The sequence below is a fragment of the Micropterus dolomieu genome, linkage group LG17, assembly GCF_021292245.1.
Source record: "Micropterus dolomieu isolate WLL.071019.BEF.003 ecotype Adirondacks linkage group LG17, ASM2129224v1, whole genome shotgun sequence".
NCBI lineage: Eukaryota > Metazoa > Chordata > Actinopteri > Centrarchiformes > Centrarchidae > Micropterus > Micropterus dolomieu.
Genome location: NC_060166.1, coordinates 5,006,957 through 5,029,080, shown reverse-complemented (window position 1 = coordinate 5,029,080; position 22,124 = coordinate 5,006,957). Strand labels below are relative to the sequence as shown.

At 39.5% G+C, this 22,124-nt stretch overlaps 1 protein-coding gene and 1 long non-coding RNA gene across 6 annotated transcripts in view; one reads left to right on the top strand and one right to left on the bottom strand.

Moving 5' to 3' along the window:
- Nucleotides 1-22,124, top strand: part of pipox (pipecolic acid oxidase) — a 1,053,392-nt gene that overhangs the window by 339,763 nt on the left and 691,505 nt on the right. The gene's annotated exons all lie outside the window — the stretch shown is intronic.
- LOC123985427 lies at nucleotides 18,309-19,764 on the bottom strand. Of its 2 annotated transcripts, none has more exons than XR_006828656.1 (3): nucleotides 19,554-19,764; nucleotides 18,940-19,035; nucleotides 18,309-18,796 (listed from the first exon to the last, which is right to left on the bottom strand). It is a non-coding gene; the product is annotated as an uncharacterized LOC123985427 (long non-coding RNA). The 2 variants fall into 2 exon arrangements; XR_006828657.1 differs by having other exon boundaries at nucleotides 18,940-19,031; nucleotides 19,626-19,761.

Sequence of the window (22,124 nt, the reverse complement as noted above, 5' to 3'; positions counted from 1 at the left end):
GGCTGGAACACCTAGGAAAGAACACATATGACGATTTGACAGGGAACAGGAGGAAATGGGTCAGTATATATACTGCATGGGTAATGAGGGTTTACTCCCTTCACTCTGGGCCAGTTCACTGCTGATTTAGTGTTTTTCTCCAAATATTCTCCAGTGTCTCTTGTGCCTCCCTTCATGTGGATTTATATTGTCTTTTGGATTTTTGGATTTAATGAAACCAATGTGAAATGATTTTGAACAAGTACTGCACTGCACTGTCTTAACCCCTTGACGTCGATTGTCACAAATTCGCATCACACCTGTTCATTTCAGACTGCAGTCAAGGTAGCACATGTATTCCCCCGATGCCTGTTGGTGCATATTCGATACGTACCTAGGAACCATTTGCAAGCACTGGTTCCTCGTTTATACCTGTTGTCGCATCATACCTACATCATACCTGAATTTAGATCTTTTCTCTGTTTTATAGACAAATTAACAATCTTCACTTAATTTAATTTTTTATTGTAAAAGTGCAGTGAGCATCACATCGGCCCCTGTGAACAAGCACTGCAGTAGTTGACCGACCAAAACCACGGCCAAATACACAGCTGGCCAATCACAGCGCTCAATAGGACTCACTCTTACTGAGGTCCGACACTTTCATGTATGCCCTCCATTGACTAATGCAAAAGGAGTCATTTTGTTGCTTTTTGTGCTGTATTTTTCTGAGAAATGGTCAAACGCTGTTCCTGGGGCACTTGTAATAGTTACAGTCACTACCCAGAGAGGTTTAAAGGAGAAGTATGATTTATTCTCTTTCCAAAACCTAAAACAAATCCAGAAAAATGTCAGCTGTGGTTTGTTCCTAATGTAATGTTAGTTAACGCTAACTAACTTACAACTGAATGTAACGTTATATAACCCTACTGTTTTTGCTATTTAATGATTGTAATAGTGAACAGAGACCTACCCAGCTGTACAGGAACAGTGTTAATCCTTAATATCATTGTCGTCTTTCTCAATAGTCAGGTGATGCGGTGGTTCACTTTATAGTTTTTTCACGTCAGTTTGACAGCCTGAATACAATATTCAAATGCTTATACAATGTCTGTTTCTTTCTGAGATCGCTCTTTCCAAAGATTTTACAATATTTCTATGTGGCTAACTTGAGAAACTTCATCAGGTTTTAAAATAAGTGTGCCTTTCTTGATTTCTCTAGTGTGATTAAATTATAATGTCTAACATACTTAACTTGTTTGGACATTTTCTAAACTTGTCTTGTTATAAAGCATCAAAGATTAGTCTTGACCTTGAAAATACTAGTTTGACAAAACATTCGCAACTCAAGGTCACTTACTAGCTTTTTTTCCTGCCATATCAGTAGGTCTTCATCAACAAAAGTTAAGCAAGACGAGTTAAGAAACTATCTGCATGACAACTGAGCAAACTTTATACGCTGATGAAGATTGTATGATGTGTTTGGGATTATGTCTTTTCAAACTTGAATTTTTATGTTTTGTTTGTTCCTACTTAATGTTTTGTAGGATAAAATCAAACGTTAATAGATAAACATGAAATATAACACAATTTAGTTAGTCCAATACATGTGTGCATTTACAGGGTGTAAACATAATCTACAAACAAAAAAATGTAAAAACGTTTTATTAAACAAAATTGCAAAAAAGAATATGCATATAAATGAATTCATTGAGAACAGACTTTGAAGCATAAAAGAACAAAAATGAAATGTACAGAAAACTATACATTTTAATTATTGAGCTCTTTTCTAGACAGCTGCACATGCTGTTTGCGTGCCAGAGAGATGAACCTGGACTCCGTGGTGGGGAAAGAGAATGACTGTCATTTCTCAGTGTACTCAATGGTTTTAGTGTCAGCTTAAAAGAGCCCAGAATCCTGCCAAGACTAAGTAATAGATCTCCAGGCATTTAGAAGGCATGTGAAATCTTCTTCCATGTTCTCATTCTGCCCTAATTCAATTAGGCTCCTTTCCAAATGAGCCTGGGACAGCAGATTCTTTTCTCTTTTTTTCTAAAGAGAGGAGCTGCTGTGGTGTCGGAACTACACTTTCACCTCATCACTTCGGCCTCTTCATATCCTCTCCGCACGCTAACACCCTGATAAGCATCAGATGCTGCAGCGGTCAGCCAGGATCCCATGACATCAGCTAGGCCAAAGAGTCGACTGAGAAGCTCTCAGGAGAAAACGCTGTTATTGGTTATTCCTTATCCATGGTGATGATGTCATTCAAATGTTGCTAAAAAATACTGTTGAGCATGTCACAGATGTATGGAGGACCTGTCTGACTCAATCGAAATTAATTAAAGAAACAAAGAAATGCTCAATGAATAAATAAACATCTTATTAAATGCAAAAAAATATATAAAACAATAAATTTAGGCATTTCTTAAATTATACAGGGAAACATAAATTGATATATCTCTTTTAAGTTGTTTCTTTATATATTCACATTTGTATTAATTACCTTAGTTATTTTTTTTTTTTTCCTTTTTATTTAAATTTTTTTTTTGTTATTATTATTCATTATTATTATTATTTTTAATGTATTTATGTGTTTGTTTTAATATTTGTCTCCAAAGGTCTTCCTGCAAAGGTATTTATTTCTCTCTCTCCTTTTTTTATTTCTCTATGCATTTCTGCCTCATTATGCAAATGAGGTTGGGGGGAGGGGGTCTTAAGGGGTCAACTTCTTGCTTATTGGCAGACTATTCAACTGGCACAGGCCGACATACAAGCCTACTTGCCTTCCTCTCCACAGTCAAAACAGACATAGCTTCCTTTGGTGAGGTGATCAGTGAACTAAGGCCTTTAGCAGCTCTATTTGAAGACAACACCACCAGCCATGTCTTCCTTCTTTTCGTGTGGACACTCTGATAGATTGACACATTGTTTTCAGTTAGCAACATGCACAAACACAGGACTGCAGTACAGTGAGTGTCTTTGTGTGAACCACATGGTCAGCTAGTCGCAGCTAAATTTTGAGTGCTCACATGTTCTAGCCTTAACTTAAACTTTATAACTTAGGGCAATTGGTTCTGGCCTTTATGGAAATGCACAGACACACAGCAGAGCGAGTTGACAGGCAGGATTAACCACTTTATTCTGACATTTTCTCTCTTTACAAAGACAAGTGTGACCTGAAGAGAGGCTATGATGTCTTCATTGTATGCGATATGAGCACTACATACAAGGTAATTCATCAAACTGCGTTGGACTTTGTGAACTTAGCGCAAGGATACACATGTCACAAAGGTCCCTTTTAAAAATAAGGATTAACACAATGTATAAACAAAATGGAATCATGGTTTATTCACAGGAAGTATAAAACATGTTACATGTATCCATTAAAATGAAAACACTAACATGTTAGGGAAATTGCTTTATTCTTTAATCTTGGTTTGCTGCAAAGAGATTTAATAAATAATTCCTGACAATGACTTAATACATTTAAGTTCAGTATAACTCTGACTACATACAGATTTGCAATTTTTGCGGTGATGGCTACGGTGATCCGTTCCATGGTCTAAGTCAGCTATAAGACAAGGTAATTCTGTAATGTAATAATGTCACATACTGCATATGAAGGTCGATCAAACATAGCTAATCCTAAATTTTGAAAGGGGTACAGAGTACTAGTATTTATTTTCATTCTTTACACACATTACATAAGACAAATAAGATATGTAGGCAGTTGTAAAAAAAATCTTGAATGTTCTCCACTTGTTATCCTGTACTTACACAGTAAAATTAGGGGTGTGGGCTATAATAAAAGTATCCACTGTTCTCCTATGTTCCATAATCACGCAATAACAATGAGATATGTGCTGTTCTTCCTCTGTATTTACACATAATATAAAAGGTATTTATTCTATTGTTGTTGGGTTAATTTCTTTGTTACTCTTCTTCTCCTTCTCCTTCTTCTTCTTCTTCTTCTTTTTGTCCTCAGACAAAGATGCAAGTGATGAACACAAAATGCTACCTTCATTTTCTTCTTCTTTCTTGCTTCAGGCCATAAAAGAAAAAAACAACAACACATAAATAATTGTTACTGTTTAAGTGCAGTAAAGTTAATTTTAAATTGACTCCACTAACACACATAAAACATCAAAACACATAACAATCACATTTAACAAAAAAACCCATAAAAGTCAGTTCAGTAATAACTTTTTTGAAGTCGTTGTGCAAAATTAGCCTAGCGGCTAGCGGACTGTCTGTCAGAGCGTCCACACGAAAAAGAAGGAATACATGGCTGGTGGTGTTGTCTTCAATAATAGGCTTGTAGGTCAACCTGTGACGTTTGACAGGTCTACCAATGGGCGAGAAGACCCCTTGAGGCCCCCCCCCAAAATTTGCCTCATATCAGAAATGCATAGAGAAAAAGAAAAAAAGGGAGAAAAAAAAAATACCTTTGGTGAAATAAATGGGGTAGAAAATTCAAAGGAAGAATAATACAGACAAAAATATTAAAACAAATGCATAAATAATTACATTTAAAATAATTAAAAATGTAAAAATAATGTTGAAAATAAAAAGGAACATAAATAAATAAGGTCATTAATACAAACATGAATAAATAAAAAACTTTAAAGAGATATATCAATTTATGTCATACATTTATATACATACATTTATTTTTATATATATTTTGGTGCATTTTTAGCCTGTTTATTTATTAATTAAGCATTTTTTATTTCAGTATTTATTTTCGATCGGGTAAGACATGGTCTACCATACAAGTGGACAAAACTGCCAAAAACAAAACACATACAATGGCACAAGAACAGTACAAATACCAAAAGTTAAACAGCAAGAGAAGTGAGTAAGTAACTAGCTATGTTTGTATTTATATAAAAACAAACATTTCATACCAGAGGAGATAGATGTGCTTAACAGAAAAGAAAGTTCTTAATAGAAAACAAAAGGTCATAATTTTTCTGTTAGTATATCTATACAGACAAACTATTAAAACAGTCAAATGCAGTGTTTTAAACACAAAATACATAACTAATCAAATGGAAAAAATAATATGTTTGAAGTTGGCCTTTAAACCATGTTAATCTTGGAGCACATTTAATGCGGTCTGGTAAAGTATTCCAGCAGGTAGGACAATAAACCATGGATCTAGGTTAGAGCCATGTTATAGTTCAAAAAAGTATTAGAACAGTTATAGTGAGAAGTGTTTTAAAGGCCACCCTGCACACTTGCATGAATATGATCAGATGTTACTAGCCAGCTGGTAGACAAACAGCTGGTGTGTAGCATGAATGAAAAAGCTGATGAAAATAAGCTACCAAACACTATGCTCCATTCCTAAATTACTGAAGCAATGACAAAACGGAAATAAAATTGAGTGATTTATATGCGATTAGTTGTGGTAATTAGGTGTTAACAATTTACTTTTATTTTGTTTTTTGCAACATTTTCCTGATGAGACACCTCCTTTTAAGACTGGGTCAGAGCTGTCTATACTGTCAATACAGTTTGTCTTTCATCAGGAGCAGTACGAAGTCTTGGCTCAAAAAGGATCAACGACCCAATTTAGAATCCTCACCTGCCACGTGTAATGACCAGTGGATGTAAGAGAACGGAATAATGCACCTCCTAATTGCCTAGATGTGTGATGTGTCTTCCTTGCCTTGGGATGTTGTCTTCACCTGAAAGTGACTGACAGTAAGTATGTTCCTATCTGAAAGACTTATTTTGAAAAAGATTTATTTTGAGTAAGAAAAATGAGGAAATCATACAGGTAATGACTCGTGTCATCATTTTTGTTTACCAGCAGATAATAAAAGTAAGATGATGCATCTCTGCTCTGCTTACAGTGTACTTGAATGTAAATATTAAAATGAAAAAACATCGGAACCAATGCTTTTAGTGACATAGATATTTTAAAGTATTGGTAATCATGCTGCAAGCGTGTAAAAACAGTCTGAGCTAATATGGGTGGAAAACTTAAAGAATTAGCACATGAGTCCAATCACGCTCTCCTTCCGAGAGATTTGATGAGTCGGATGTAATGGCTATTACATGGCTCTTTGTCAAGTCGAGGACTGTAGGCTGTGTGATACTGAGTCTCAACAGTAATCCCCACTGGGAGTGACATCCAGAGGAATAGCTACAAAATGCTAGAAGTCCCTCTGACCTTAGCTGACACCTTCTGTGGACCTTGGTTTGACTTTAGAGTGAAGTCCCTGTGCTTTCTAGCAGAAAGCACAGCTCCATAACACACATTCTCGCATCCATTTTTTCTCTTTTTCATCTTACTCTGCTCCCCCCCGCCACCCCCCTCTTCGTATTTACAGAGGCTTACAAACAGGGCTAGGGCACATGGCTGCTGCTCCTTAGGTACCCAATCTGTCCTGTCTGCCACTTATCTGAGGGATTACTGTGGTGAGGGCCAGCTACCGCAGATTAGAGACAAAGGCCAAATTAAAACAGGGCCTATCAACAAACACCGGGACAAGATGACAGGGAGGTGATCCAATTACACTGATAACCCACCGATCCCCACGTGCTGCAGGAGACACTGGAACAAACAGAGGTAAACAGATAGAGACTCACAGACAGCAGCGCACATCGATACAGATGCATACACATGAGCGTCTTTCACACGTGCACTGCAACCCTGAACTTATCTAGGCATTACCCAGAGGAGCTGTATACGAGAATGCCCGAATCACCCTGCCAGCATGTTAGTTCAAAGTCCATGTAATGTCCGAGTGAGCCCATGTGTGAATAGAACAGAACATTGTTCGGAGCAAGTGGGTGTGTCGATGACTTTTCTGTCATGCGACTTCGGCGAAACCGGTAAAATGCAACCATCTCGGGCTGAAGATGAGGGGTCAGTTACACAGAGACTCCAATGAAAATGTGCGCTAACTGGAGAGATGACAGATTATGACGAGACTACCCACCCAGCCGATGCCTGGTCGACAAGCCCCTGGCTGCAGTGTGTGGCTGTCATGTTGAGCAAGGACCTTCCAAGAAGCCCCATGGAGGCCATAGACTGTATAAAAATAGTGGAGGCAGTTGACAACAGGAATTTTAAAGTCTTTGCCTCTTTTGTGGAGCCATTTGTCAAACCTTGTTTTAACTGTTATGTTGTTTTAGTTAAGAAGAGAGACACTCGCATGATCTCCTTATCTATTTACTGGAGCTGGTCTAACTTAATGTAACAACTGCATTCACCTTGTCTCTGCTCGGCTACAGTCTGTCATCTGTAACTCAGAATGGGTAGTAACTGTAATATAACATTTATAAAAATGTATAATGTTAATGAACTTACAATGCACTGGAATGCATTGTAAGCAAAAATACACATTTAAAGGCTGCAGATGAAACTGCCAAAGTGTCGGGAAGGTTAGCAAGTATGAGCTAACCCCTGGGTTCTATATTAACTTCTGTACGACGGCATGCTGCGTGTGACGTATTATTCTTCTGCCCATGCAGGTCTCTTGTATGCTGCGTGGGTCAACGTGGGTGGGGTAAAACGCACACTGCAGTCAGGAAGAGGTACTTGGCCTGTTAAACCTGTGGCTGTCTGGCAAGAAATACAGAAGTATCTGCTTACAGCCACCAGATTTCAGAGCAGCTTCTTCCCTCAGGCTGTGAGACTCACCCATCCACTGTATAAACCGTAAAACTTTAATTAATAGCCTAGTCCCAAATAGACACCTGTCCCATCCACTTGCCAGTTGTGGCTACACATTTTGACAAACAAACTCAATTAGAAGCCTGGTCTGGGTTTTTTGGATGTCTAAAACTCTTAAAGCCCACCTGTGCCCTCTTGAGCTAGTTCTAAGCTGCTTAGATCAGACAAATATAAATTTTAAAACTTTTGTCAATGTGGACATGCTATACATAGTTAGATTTCAGACTTTCAGGTGTGAAAGACCCCTTAATCTTGTTATACAACCCTGTATTGTAAAATGAAATTCAACCATGTACCTTGTATCTCGATATATTGCAAAATTAGACATTTTTCAATTCAAAAACACAGCAGATAACATAGACTAAATTGCTACATATAAAATCATGATTTAAAAGAGAGAGAAAAAACATTTAAAGTCTCAACAGACAGCTGTACCATTATCTCCACTTGGTAGCATGTAGTACTAAATGTTTTGTTTGACACATCCAGAATGCTCATACACCCCAATGAAACATGTGTACTAATACAATGGTCCAGCCATGACCTAGACATGTAAACTATGATGGTGTTTCTCAGTTCTGGTCCTGGGTACCCCCTGCCCTGCATGTTTTAGATGTTTCCCTGCTCCAACACACCTGATTCAAATGAACATGCAGACCACGATTGACATTCACTAGATTGAGATAAGACACCATTCAAGAAAGGGTCAACTACAGCAAATAGAACACATCGAAGAAACTTCATTGAAAATTCAAAGTTAGCTTTTTAGAAGAATGCTCATCATTGCCTCTCATGTATGTTTTGTGCTACCTGTCTAAGGTGCATGAATGACCTCTGTCTCAGGCTGCTGTGGGAAGTCAGTAGTAGCATCAATGTTCTGCTCAGTCAAAAAGGTATCTTTGTTTATCTAGCAAACATTGTGCACCATACCGCAAGCAGCAAAAGTGTCCAGCATTATTATGTCCACATCATTGCACTTGGCAAGCACCTCCATTAAAGCAGAGCTTACACATAGTTGAAGTTGTTCTGTTCAAGAGTCAGGCTATGGTGATGGGTGAACCCTTTCATGAGCCACTTCTTTAGAAGGTTAGTTGTGTCTCAGATGAGACTGATGGTTACCAGACAGTAGACAAAGACAGTGGACAGTAAAGGTAGTAGTGGTACAGACATAAAATGAATAATGGGACTGATAATTATAGTTATGTTAATGGTAATAATCACAATTGGACGCAAAATAACAATTGTACCAAATGGTGTCGAGCAGGAACATGCAGCACTCCACAGTGCCAGCTTATTGTTCTATACTCCCTCGATCTGGCATACCACCATGGAACAACGGGCAACATCTCCAACGGAGTTAAAGTAGTTTTCGCCATCGTGGGATCTTTCGTGTTAGTGCAGGTTCCACCAGACGTAACATGCATACTGCAAGCACGCTCCTGGGCATGGGAAAATGATATTTCCACTGCATGTCGTCAAAGTTCTTCAAAACATACCCTTTTCTGCTTGCCTCTGTATTGTTTACCACTCTGCGGACATGTCCAAATGCATGTAGAATTGATATCAACTCAAACTGTCATGAACAAGTAAGTAGGAACACACACAGGTTTCTGAGAGGATGTTTTTTGGATTTGGTTGGGTTTCTAGACCCAAGACGTCTTGGTGGAGCTGAGGTAAGAGAAGCAACTACCATGGTTGACAATGACAGGCTGAGACACATATCAAACAAATGCTGCAAGATATTGTTCTCTTATAGACAAATCATCTTAAAGGGACAACAATTCTTGGAATTAGTACCAGGACTTCTACATGATCTGAATCTACATGATGTTCTCACATGTGTAGTATGTAGCTATTCTCAGAACGTACACATAAACGTCTTCCGGCATCTCTCCCTATATCAAGTAACTTTGTCTTCTCAACTTTTTATTTCTCAACTGCATTTTGGGAATATTTGCCATGAAGCAGTTTTTTTTCATGGCTACCAACAATTCCAAAGTGAATTGAAAACACACACCAAGGACCTTTTTATTTGACTGTAGAAGTTATCATCTCAGGAATGTTGTTGCTTGTAATAGCACCTCTGCTATTTCTTCTGAAAATGACTTGCACCCTCAAGCCCTGACCACTGAAATAACATCATCAAGAAAGAAAAGAGAGGCTTGAGTTCTGCAATGATGGAATTCCAGCATTTCTCTGGAGGATGCACTTTGAGTCACTGGAGGTATGTTAACAAGATACTGAAGCACGTACACACAAGGTATCTACATCAGGACACAAAGAGTCCATGAAGGCTAAAAGGCAAATGTGACGGGGTAGGGGGGAGAAGCTCCTTTAAATATGACAAGATCAGCAATGATGACAGATAGGAGCAAATCCAAAAATAGCATAAAGTGAGATAATAGATAATACAGTGTCAAATAATCAAATGACAGTAATTTATAACCAGGAGCTTCTTAAAATGAAATAAATTGTCTTTGCAGTTTTTTTCATCACTGCACTGTAATGACAGTGTCATATCTTTGACTCCAGCTCTAATGGAAAAACCACAATCCAAGAACTAACTAGGAAGTGAGTGACAAGGAAGTATGAGCTCACCATGGCCCCGACACTGCCCTTAGCACCGACAGCAGACAGCCGCCAACCTCCAACTCTCCTCTCGGCCAATCGTAGGCTAGCTCATTACCGCCGCAGCCCCATTGTGTTAATTGAAGCCACACTAACTACACCGTTCCTCCCGCTCTATAAAAGCAGAAGACTTGTCACCCTCTCTGGCCGCTTCTCCCTCCAGCTACACAGGTAATTGAATTGTGGCAGGTCTCTCAGTAAGCTGGCTTGTTTTAATAACTTCACTAGATTATGTTTAATAAGTGTGCTTTAAACGCTCTTTTCGTCAGGCCAGGGAGGATGAGGAAGGTCAAATGTGATAATAGAAATGAGGAAAGAGGCCATTTTCTTTGCCCTGCTCTAGGGACAGATGTAATCACTGCAGCCTATCACCTTGTCTGTACAATGTGAGGTTCAAATATGGGCCACAATGCTGCTGCCTGTGGAGTTAAGGTAGATCAGCTCCAATACAGAAATTATGTTACAGGGAAAAAGAAGCAGCTCATGATGATTCCACAACGTTTCCTTGTCTGTACGTCTAGTATGATACCAGCTGTCATACCTGCCGTCTGCTGGGTAAATATCAGCTTTGACACTCTCTAAACAAGCTGTCACAGGGAACATCCAACAGGAAAAGGCTCTGAAATTAAAGTTACAATGAAATGAAATATCACTTTTTCACCTGGTTTCTGATTTGTCCAAAATACCAAAATAAAATAAGAAAAAAATCACACTAAAGTCTCATTATTGGAATTCAGTGCATTTTTAGGTATATAGGGCTTTATAGGGTTGGTGCTATCTGTTGGCCAGTCCTCGGGTCAGTTTGTCAGTCCAACACTGGGCAAAATGTGACCTGATTATGATGCTAGAGGAAAAGTAGGAACAGTAAAGTTATTTCAATTCATCTAGAGGGGACCACAAAGCCATCCAATTGTTTTCAAGACATTTCATTTAAAATCAAAAATTGTCAACTTCAGAAGACTTTGCCCTTTTAAACAGTTTCTTGCTAATGTTGCCCCAGGACTCTTATTTTGATGTAAAAATATTATTTTGATATTAAGGAATAGTTTGTATGTAAGTAACCAAAGCACAGAGCATATGGGACAATTTTGAACTCTTAAGGACCTCCTCCTTCTAAATACCACCTGACACTGTTAAGATTTCACATGGTGCCTGATTCTATACACAGGTTTTCTTTCTCTCCAGCTGTGATTGTTTTGACTGGCTCTGTGCATTTTAAGGTCATCCAAAAGTTCACAGGTTCAAAGTTCAGACTGAGGTCGAGTCTTATCAGTCTGGGCTGATGGTTTGGTTTCACTGATAGCTACATGTCAGCTTGGCCAGACTCAGCCATAATGGAAGGCGGGACCAGAGGAGGGAGCAGCAATAGGTCAAAGGTCACTCTGCTGAACTAATAAAAGATAACAGAGCAAAATAAAAAGAAGCTGCCCTCTTTAAAGTTGGCTCTAACTTTGAGGTGTCGAAAATGAGAGATACGCTGAGAGATTAAAAAAACTAAATGGGTTTTGAAAGAGAAAGCAGTATAGTGTGATGTCCTGAGCAGAGGGGGACAAAGGAAGTCTATTCAGACAGGGAAATAGAGCGGGGCAGACAAATCTGCAGTGGGGGAGCCAGATGTTGGGAAAGAGGGGGAGACAGGCTGCAGACAGAGATGAATAGGGAATGTAAGTAGGCTGATCAGCAGTCAGAAGGACCATGTGGGCAACACCAACAGCAGCACCACTGTCACACAGACGCCTATTTGCATAATATTGTGTGTTGTCAGAGGAGTGACGGCTAGTGCACGTAGTTATCTGTAGGAGCAGGATGTACAAGTAACCCTGTGTGTGTGTTTGTGCGCCTGTGTGTGTGTGTGTCTGTCTGTTCCGGCCGCCTCTTCCCGTCACCTCACTGGACAGGTGGCATCCCCTAGCCCTGTGATTAGCATGTCAACGTCTTAACATGTCGATAGGAGCACCGCTGCAGGCATCTACATTCATATATAAATGTAAATTCAAACACTCACCCGTCCTCCCATCTTCACACACCTGCACTGTGTCGCCTCTGACAGTTCAGGATTGATTTGGCAGCTTCCCATCGGCAGAGACAGCGGCAGAACGGGCGCTGGGATCGCCTTGGACACTGGCAAACAATCACGAGACACTTCAAATCGTCACCAGGGACGGGGGAGCTGGAGGAAGAAATGACAGTCACAAAATGTCCCAATCAAGAAAACTTTGTATGAAAGCCATCCAGGAAACTTTTGACCCCTTATTTCTTCTTTCATATTCTAATGACACGTCTCTGCAGATGAGTCCTCATCAGGGCTCAGAGGGAAATGACAGGCCTCATCAAATTCTAGGAGTGCCCACGTTGTCAATCCACACACTGATTTGGGATTGGGTTTGGATTGTGGGGCAGCACTTCAAATTGACGAAGCCATTGCTGATTCTTTTCCTAAGGGGTAAATATGTTTAAATTTCTCTTTAAAGTGAGAATACGTTCTCAACTTTCAGGCCCTCAGTTTGGAATTTGTATTGCCACAGAATGAGGTTGTTTGGGTCAACCCATTTTGTTTTGTTATGTACTGTAACTTTAAGGTGGATTTCAAGATCAAAAAAGTAGTCACAATCGGTGGTATTAGACTGAAGGACTTTTGTAATCAATGTCCAAATGTTTTATCAATGTTTTGAGCATGAAAGTGCTGAGCGAAGTGTGTGGCAGTTTTTTTGTGTAATAAGCAGAAAGATTATAGTCACTTTGGGAGATTTTAGTATATGACCAGAGTTATACAATCTGTGGTCTGTTCCGAGATTCAGTTACACTATCACTACCATTGACAGCTATCAATGAGCAGAATGGACAATCAACCACTCAAAGTTTCTTGGCGGGATTAAGGTGTGTCATTTTCCTATATACCTAGGTAGCTAACTAAGTTACGTCAATGAAAAATAGCAAAACAAAAGTGGGTGTTTCATAAAAGCCATTAGGATACATTGTCTTGGGACTATGACTGTCTATTACATAATTTTGTGGCAATCCATCCATTAGATATTGAGGTACTTTATTACAGTAAATAAGTGAACAGTTGGACCTCACAGCGGCAGATGGAAACTCAGAGGATCACCAAAGCCATTGCTGTTTATCCTTGGGGAACTATGTAAAGAATGTAAAGAATGTAAAGAAAGATAAATTTATATATATATATATATATATATATATATATATATATATATACACATGCACACACACACATATATATATATATATATATTTTAAGTCTGGACCAAAGTCTTTATATGAATGGACATTCCTAGAAGCCCACCACTAGTGTGGCTAAAAACAAAACGAGCGAGTTCTGAGCCATTTTGAATCGATTGCAGGAGTGTGAGTGTGTTTGTATGTGCACTTTCACTGGAACAGTCAGCAGAGATAGATGATGGGTCTGAGTGGTGGGAGGCAGTCAGAGGGTCAGTGCAGAGTGATTATGGATGACCTCATGGTGGTGGAGGGGGAGTTGTTGGCAGTTTCAGGGAGGGGGTTAAGGTTGCTCCAGGTGTCAGGGAGGTGTCAGACAGGAGATGAACCCGGCTTGGCCTCTACCTGCCACCGACCTGGACCCACGTGTTAGTTTAGATGTGATTGCCTCTGGAATTGCAGGCACTTACCAGGTGAATCCTCCACTGCCATGGTAAGCCCAGGGTGTATTCTGCACCTTATGAAGATAAAAGATCGAAATCCGCTGAATGCTGATCTCTTGGGTTGTGTGTGTGTGTGTGTGTGTGTGTGCATGGTGGAGGGAGGGGAAATTTGACATTCACTGCAAAAAGCCAGATGCATGGATACATTCACCCTGTTGATTGCTATTGAACGTAACTTTTTTGGAAAGGATGCTACAGTACAAAATGCACAGTTCAACAGTTGAGATTTGAAAGATTTAAAAAACTGAACTGACCTGGACAGACTGGTTAACATTTTATGTTAACTCTGACTTGTGGCCCTTAGAGGCAATAATGTTTATGGTTACCATGGGGTGCCCAAAATGAATCAAGTCTAAAAGTCTGTGGTGACTTTAAAGGAAAGGTCACCTTTTTATGGAATACTGAGTCAACAGACACTATCTATCTATCTATCTATCTATGAGTGGTTAATGCCACTGACTTTGGTACAGGTGATCGTGGGTTCGATTCCCGGTCAGGGCGGGGGTATCCAGGTGGACCCTTAGGCAAGGTCCTTAATGCTACCAGCCTACCTCAGACATGAGTGAAACCGCAACTACAAGCGCCACACCGGCTCGGACGTGGCCCTGGTCAACAAGGACCGCGTCAGGTGCTAGGGAACCAGGGCAACCTGATGACAAATGGGCTACTGTACTTGCTCAGTGTTCTAACATCTGCAAACGGCAGCTCCTATCACAACTACAGATTGAGGAGGTACAACAAATATGCTACGGCAAGGGGGAGCCAGGACGACAGGTCAGCGGGGAGATGTCATCATCATTCAGATTGGGTCCCAAGCCCCAATAACAAAGTCTGTTATTGTTGTGCATAGGCCTGAAACCCCTCAACCGGTTCCGGAGTATTTATTGTGTACATGGGGAAGTAACAGTGATTTAATTAAATGTTATTGTTGGTATTTTTAAACCTGGACATTGGAAACGTGAGTCACAGTTGGAGAGAGGATTGTAGTGTTGGAGTAACATTGGGAAAATAAAGTCTTGCTAGTATCTCTTCTACGAACACAACCAACTCCTCTCCCTTGTTCCACCGGTGTTTCCTGCAAAAACTCGCCTCTCACGAGATTTCGGAACGAGAACTGTCCTTGAGCAAGACTTCTGTTTCTGGTTTTAAAAACAAAGAGTGTCTCCTCGTAGGGATCCTTTCCATGATGTTATCAGACACCTGGTATATCAGTCTGAGCATGTCGGTGGCAAAAAGAAGCACTTTCTGTGGAAGTAACTTTGGCAGCTACAATTGCCAAGAAGGAATATGTTGCAGCCACGGCTGAACTAATCTATCGCATGGATTACAAAATTTTTGTTCCCACATACTGTACGTATGTAAAAATAGGGCCATGTTTAAAAATACCGAATTTATCCTTTAAGGCTCCTCTGACTTACTAATATTGCGAAAATACTGCTTTCATTCTACCTGCTTTGCTCCACAAACCAGCATTGATTTCCATTTTAGCTGGCTCATTGAGTCCACTCTTAAAGAGGTGGTATTATGCTTTTTAGCTTTTTCCCCCTTCTTTATTGAGTTATATACCTTTTTTGTGCATGTAATAGGTTTGCAAAGTGAAAAAGCCCAAAGTCCAGCCCAAAGTGAGTTCCCATCTCCCACAGAAAGCTCTGCTCTGAACTGCCTGAAAACAGCTCGTTTGTAGTCCAGCTGCTTCCCTTTCATCCCTGTCACGTCAATGTGCGTCATATAACGCTCACCAAGTGGCTACTCCTCAAAAACACAGATGGAAAAACAGTGAGCTGCAGCACACACCTCTCCTCTCCCTTCCAAACACTAGCTACCCTCCAGGTAGTCAGTGGACATAAAGTTGTTACTGTGATGTAGAGACAGAGCTCAGTTAAAACTTTATGGATGAAACATACTTTTGTTACAGGTTAATAACTCACCACTCTGGATCTCTTGCTTCAGTCCACATTGCTAAACTGGTGAGGGGAAATACAGCGTGTTTACCAGCTTCTCAATGCTTCTCTGCTTCTGATTGGCTAGTAGTCCTTAACTAGGAACTGCTGTGTGCAACTCCCAACAAAGATAATTTAGAGACAAGATGTATCACTCCATAGCTAAAACGAAGCCTTCAACACAGGGTGAAAAGAGGAGCTGCAGCAATGTGCAGTATGAAAAAAAAAGGTGTTTTTTGAAAATTAAACCATGTAAACCCGTTCTGGTACAACCCCTAAATAAGATTTGGAACCTGAAAATGAGCATAATACCACCTCTTTAACCATTGCTTTTCTCCTTGCCAAGAGTAGTCTTTGGGCAGATGCACTAAACACCATACATTTCAGGTATGGGGCTGACCTTCAAAAGCACCAGTTAGGTGTGTCTTACATGTGTTGTACATACATACACAAGCAAGGATGTTGTCAGCAGGATACGAGCTCACTTTAACAAAAACAGAGGCAACATACAGTATATACCTGGATACACCTGGGTTACACTGATAGACTGCATGAGATTGAAATTGTATTTCTACAAAAAATTGGATCTGGTCCCAAAAAATTGTTGTTTTTAGAGAAACCATTAATCTGAAATTATCCTAGAATTTTAGATGAAATAACATCTTTCTTTTTTGTTTATAAGCATTCAGTGAAAAGAGACTTAATGAAGTTACATAGAGAGTTATTTTCATTTTATTAAGTCAACTAACTAGCATTTTTCGAAGGGTTTCAGCCATATCACACTGGACGTCAGTGCATTGCTTATTTTGGATATTAAGGAGATTTTTTTAAAGACCACCACACAATCTTTTTATCAACATGAAAACACTAACTCTCAACTATTGCTTAATATTTTCTGTAACAGAATGTATTACGTGATGAATCTCCTACAAACTCACGATTTATTGGTTTTCATAAATGCAATTTAGTTTAATTATACGCGGAATGGAACAACTCAAAATACCCATTACCCATATTATTGGCATGCATTTCTTGTATTTTCTAGCCATTGACAGTTTGTCTGACAATATCTTTAAATAACAAATCATGGAAGCTTTTTGTTACTCAGGATTTTGAGATTTCATGTAAGATATCTCTGTTGTCTCGGTTAGAGTATCGTGTGTTTATTGCTCAGATTGTGAATTTTGTACATTCTTTGTCAATATCCTGTATATTTTTCTCCAGTTTTTTTGAATATCTTGAATTGTTGTAATTTTTTGATCTCTACTGATCTCTCTTTATCCCCAATGGTGAAATTCATGTGACATTACTGACATTGGTGTGTGTTTCATAGTTCCTACAAAGCTGATTTTTGGGATATATAGAACATGTTTCTCCCTAGCCAGCAACAATGTGGGGGCATAATGGTTGTTTTATTAAAATATTTCTTGTTTTGGATTTTTCCTCCTTGAATCATGTCTTGTATCTATAGCAGATAATACTATAATAATACCAGATAATAATATTTTATTTATAATTAACCAATTTTAAAGGTTACCACTGACAATTAAATATATAAAAAAGAAACCTCTACTCACAAACTTACACATAAACACTTGGGGGTGTATGTTTGTGTGTGGCTGCATGAGCATCAGTGCAGTGAGCTCGTTGCCTGCATCAGCGTGTCATTCAGTGTTTGTATTGACTCTGGTCTCTAAGGAAAAACCTGCACATTCCTCTTCCCTGCCCATGTTTTTTAATTGGAGTGGCTGTAGTGGCTCACACACACGCACACACACACACACACACACACACACACACACACACACGAATGAACACACGCCGCTCAAACAAACCAGTCAGCAAAACAAGTTAAAAAAACACACAGACAGAATCTCTCAGACGAGATAAAAAAAAAAAGCTCATCAAGCGTGTTTTAATTTTTTTGCCTGTTTTTTTATCTTTTTTTTCCTGCATCTTGTGATCGGCCTAATTGAGTTGTAAATCATCAAAATAACAAGTTGATTTCATACTGAGATGTCAGAACATTTCTTGACAAAGTCGGGGAATGGCATAATTACAGAGGAAATTAAAAAATGTGTCCAAATGTGCTGTTCCAAACAGAAACAACAAACATATTACAATCCCCCTGCAGGCTACATCAACACAAACTGTACAGTACACTGCATTCAATAATAATGCATTTAATTAGCTTTTCCATTCTTCAGTAGCTTCTTTGAATTGGTTATGAAATTGTTTAATTAGAAATACACAATAAAAAAAATACTTTTGAATTGTTATTTTTTCTCCAGAGTGTTTGTGCTTTCCAGAGTCAGTATTGATGGGAGCAGATGGCATCGGCAAGCTGCATCAGCGGCAGGCGGTGTGTGTGTGCAAGTGCATTTGACAGGGCTAGTTTCAATTCATACTCTCCCTGCACCTTTGATAGTCAAGTGGATTACACCTTGTGTTCAAACAGAAAGAAAAGCATCAGAACACAAAATGGAATTAGGAGGCTGCTTATAGGCCCTGATTCATTTATTGTTAACTCCTTCCAGTTCATTAAGCCTAATCCATGTTAGGATGGTGAGTAACAGAGGACCTGAATGGGCCCAGGCTGGCTGAGGGGGGACATGTGCGCCTATTGTGGTCCTCTCGGGTTAATCCTAGTCCCTGTGGTGTGTTTGTGTGTTTGTGTGTGTGAGATGGGGGAGAAAGAGGGAGTCAGCTGGACAAGGGGGTGAGCGCTTTTCTCCTGCTGGGTGCCCGTTCTCTGGGTGGGTGTTGAGTCCCACCCTTCAACCTTGGGGGTGGGTTTAGCCTCCCGAGTCCCTGTGACAAGCGTGAAGCAGCCCTTTCCTTTTGTGAATCAATCTGGTGGGACTCTTCGCGCCTCGCTAGACACACACACACACACACACACACACACACACACACACACGGAGGGTCACCAATGGCCGTGTTAATACAGATGTACATGCCAATAAGGCCTCTTAATCAGTACACAAGAGGGAGAGATTGACTTTTAAAGAAGACATACGGCCCCACTTTCTTTCAGCCCCAGTGGAGCCGTTTGCTCTGCGCCGCGCTGACTCCTTTAATTTTCCCTGTATGGCTGACTCCGGCCACACTCTGGCTGATCAGAAACAGAAAGCAAAAACCCCACAGAGAAGACAGGATTTGTAAGCACGCAATTTTATTTTTCTTGCAAATTTCATTAAAGGTGGCAGTTTAAAGTGCTTTACAAATTACATTATAGACTTAGAACAGGCGGAGACAAAACAGTAGATAAGGTAGAAGTAAATCTAGTTAAAATTAGGGCAATAAGTAGCTTTTTATGTCTACAGAAAAAACATGTGGGAGTTTATTCCAGTGTAGTGTAGCAGAAAATGCAGCTTCCCAGAATTTTCGTCTAACCCTAGGAATAGGCAGCAGAAACCAAAATGCCAAAAATGTCATAGCCTATCAAAAGTATTCTACTGGGTGTTCAATTTAAGGATAGCCTCCAGACATGTTTTATGACTTATAAATCTACTCTGCTTTGAATAACAATGTCCCTGAAATGGTAAAAGTTCAGTTTCCTGGTTTAAAATGAATAAAAATAATAAAATCTACTTCTTCTCCCTCAATTAAAGATCCAGAATCTCTGAATACTTAAATGTTGACTTCAAACGTTCAACAGCTGGACACGACATGTGTCCATTCTCCCCCTTAAAATCCACTGACTCTGGCTATGGCGCTAATCGCGGCCATTATAGTCAGTGCTCGTGAGTCCACCAGAAGCGGCTCTCCGCTCCTCTCCCCAGAGAATAGGTAGCAGGTCTATTTTTGCCGCTAGCTGCGTCATGCAGCAAAGAGCAGATCGAACCAGGCAGGAAGTCAGGCACAGAAATGGCATAGAGAATCCGGTCAGTTTTCAAAATAAAACACAGTTTTCAAAACAAAACACCCTGTGGAGACTCCCGATCGTAAAACAACAATAAACAGACACAAAAAATCAGGCAGGCAAAATGCTCTGATTCTGAAATGCTGCTTGTGGGAAATTCAGCCTGAAGCTGACGGAACGAAACGGGGTCACATAGAGCTGTGAAGAAGGTGCTAGAAGCACAAAAAGGACAAATTAATAACAAGTATATAATGTGGGGCAGGCTGCACGCTCCAATGCTGAAACACTTCTGAGACGCTTCCAGTGGACTTTAACGACGGGCTATGGACCCATCAAACGGTGGCACAGCCGTAACGTGCTGTATCCAGAGTCAGTGGATTCTTGGTGTTGAACAGAGACTTAAGTTGAGCTCAGAAACTTCCCTCCGTCAGCAGATGAATGTGAAAACAGTCTTCGAGTGTGAAGCTCAGACACCACAGTGAAGGAACAAGACGCAAAACACAGTTTGGACTGCAGGGAGACTTTTTCACTGGTCATAGGCTTGTGGACTTGTAAGCATTTATTTTTAAGAGCATGAGTCCTCATTTGACTGCTGGTTTCAAGTACTGATACCAGAGTGTGTTTTTATGGCCTATGTTGAATTTGAGAATAGATGTAACGTGTGTTCATATTTCCTCGTCGTTTTTCCTCAACCTCTGGCCTGACACACAGTTTTTTGAGATTTTTTCTTTCACCATGGGCGCAACTCAGTTTTGCCTTTATTTAGCAGAAAACGATTCTGACACATTTGGTCATTAAATTATTCAATGCACTGACATAGTGAGTCACTGGGACCATGGGGAATAGAAATTTAGTCAATTAGAGTGAGTAGAACACAACCACAGTATTTCTTTTCAGTAGAATATTTGATGTATTTTAAAAACATACCTTGTTAGTTGTAATTCTATGTTTTTCAGAAGTAACAAAACAAACAAGCACCAACAAAACATTATTTCTCAGTAGTAATTTATTAGCCAAACATTGATTTACCCAGCCAGTGTAAATATAATTAAATATGAGTCTAAGTGAGAATGTCAACCCTACATATACAGTACATTTTATTTAAAAACAAGAAGGTTACATTTAAGGTTCAAGGTTCATTTAGTTCTCAGTTTACAACACAAGGAAAGTCACAGACGCCTGCAAACTACACACAGAACATAGAGTATGTACAAATATTTAAATACTTACATACATATATTATACAGAGGGTAGGTTATAATCTTGCAGAGTCCTCCAGTCCTGGGCCATGTACATCCTATTTTGTGTTTGATGTTTCCAGTCAGGATGCTTCTATTGCTCCTCTGTAAAAGTTGACAAAGGATTTTGCCTTTTGAAGTTTCCCTGAGAAATACAGACATTTCTGAGCTTTCTTCAGATGTGAGATGACCATGTCAGGTTCTCTGTGAGGCTGATTCCCAGGAACTTGAAACTGTTCACCTGCTCCACCTCAGCTTCCCTCATGTAGACAGGAGTGTGTGTCTTCACCTCCTTCTTACTAAAATCAACGATCAGCTCCTTGGTTTTCTAATTTTGTAATGGTTAGGCCTTTTAATGAGAGTTTAATGCTGATGGTATTAAAATAGGTCAGTAAAATGAATTTATGTTTCTTAACTATCCCAGTATAATTGGCTTATAATTATGCTGCCTGTACTGTTAAAAGGCACTTCATAAACAAAGCTGTGATTATTGGAAACTGTCACACAACGCTCAGAGGAGTGAGGTTTGGGACCAAAATGATGCCCATTTAAACTGCTTCCTCAACGGCTACACATATGCCCCTGAGCAGGAACTGAACCTGGGTATCCACTGCTAAATGGCCAACACAAGAAAATTATGTGTGAGAATTCAATGTGATTGTGTGTTGCTGGAAAACAGTACAGTGCTCAGTCTGGCCAAATTTAGATTATTAGAATGTCAGAAACTAAAAGGTCCAAATAAAATATGATGGTAGGTGGACAAATTAAAATCCTAAGTGCTGATTTGTCATGTTAGCCAAATTTGGCAGCCCATCACGTCATATTGTCAAAATGGTATTTCTCTTTAGATTTTATTTACCTCTAAACCTGGGAGCTTTATATTTGTTTACACATTGACACTATTATTTATAAGACATGGAGTTATTCACAAGTTTTTAGGTCTATAATAAATTTGAACCAAATAGAATTACAACACTGACCAATAGTGCCAAAAACTCTGTGATGGACTGGAACAAATGAAGGCAGTGATCAAGATATTTGTTAAAATTTTAAAATAAAGCAGTTTCAAGTATTTTTACAAGGCCAGTAAGCTTTACTTTA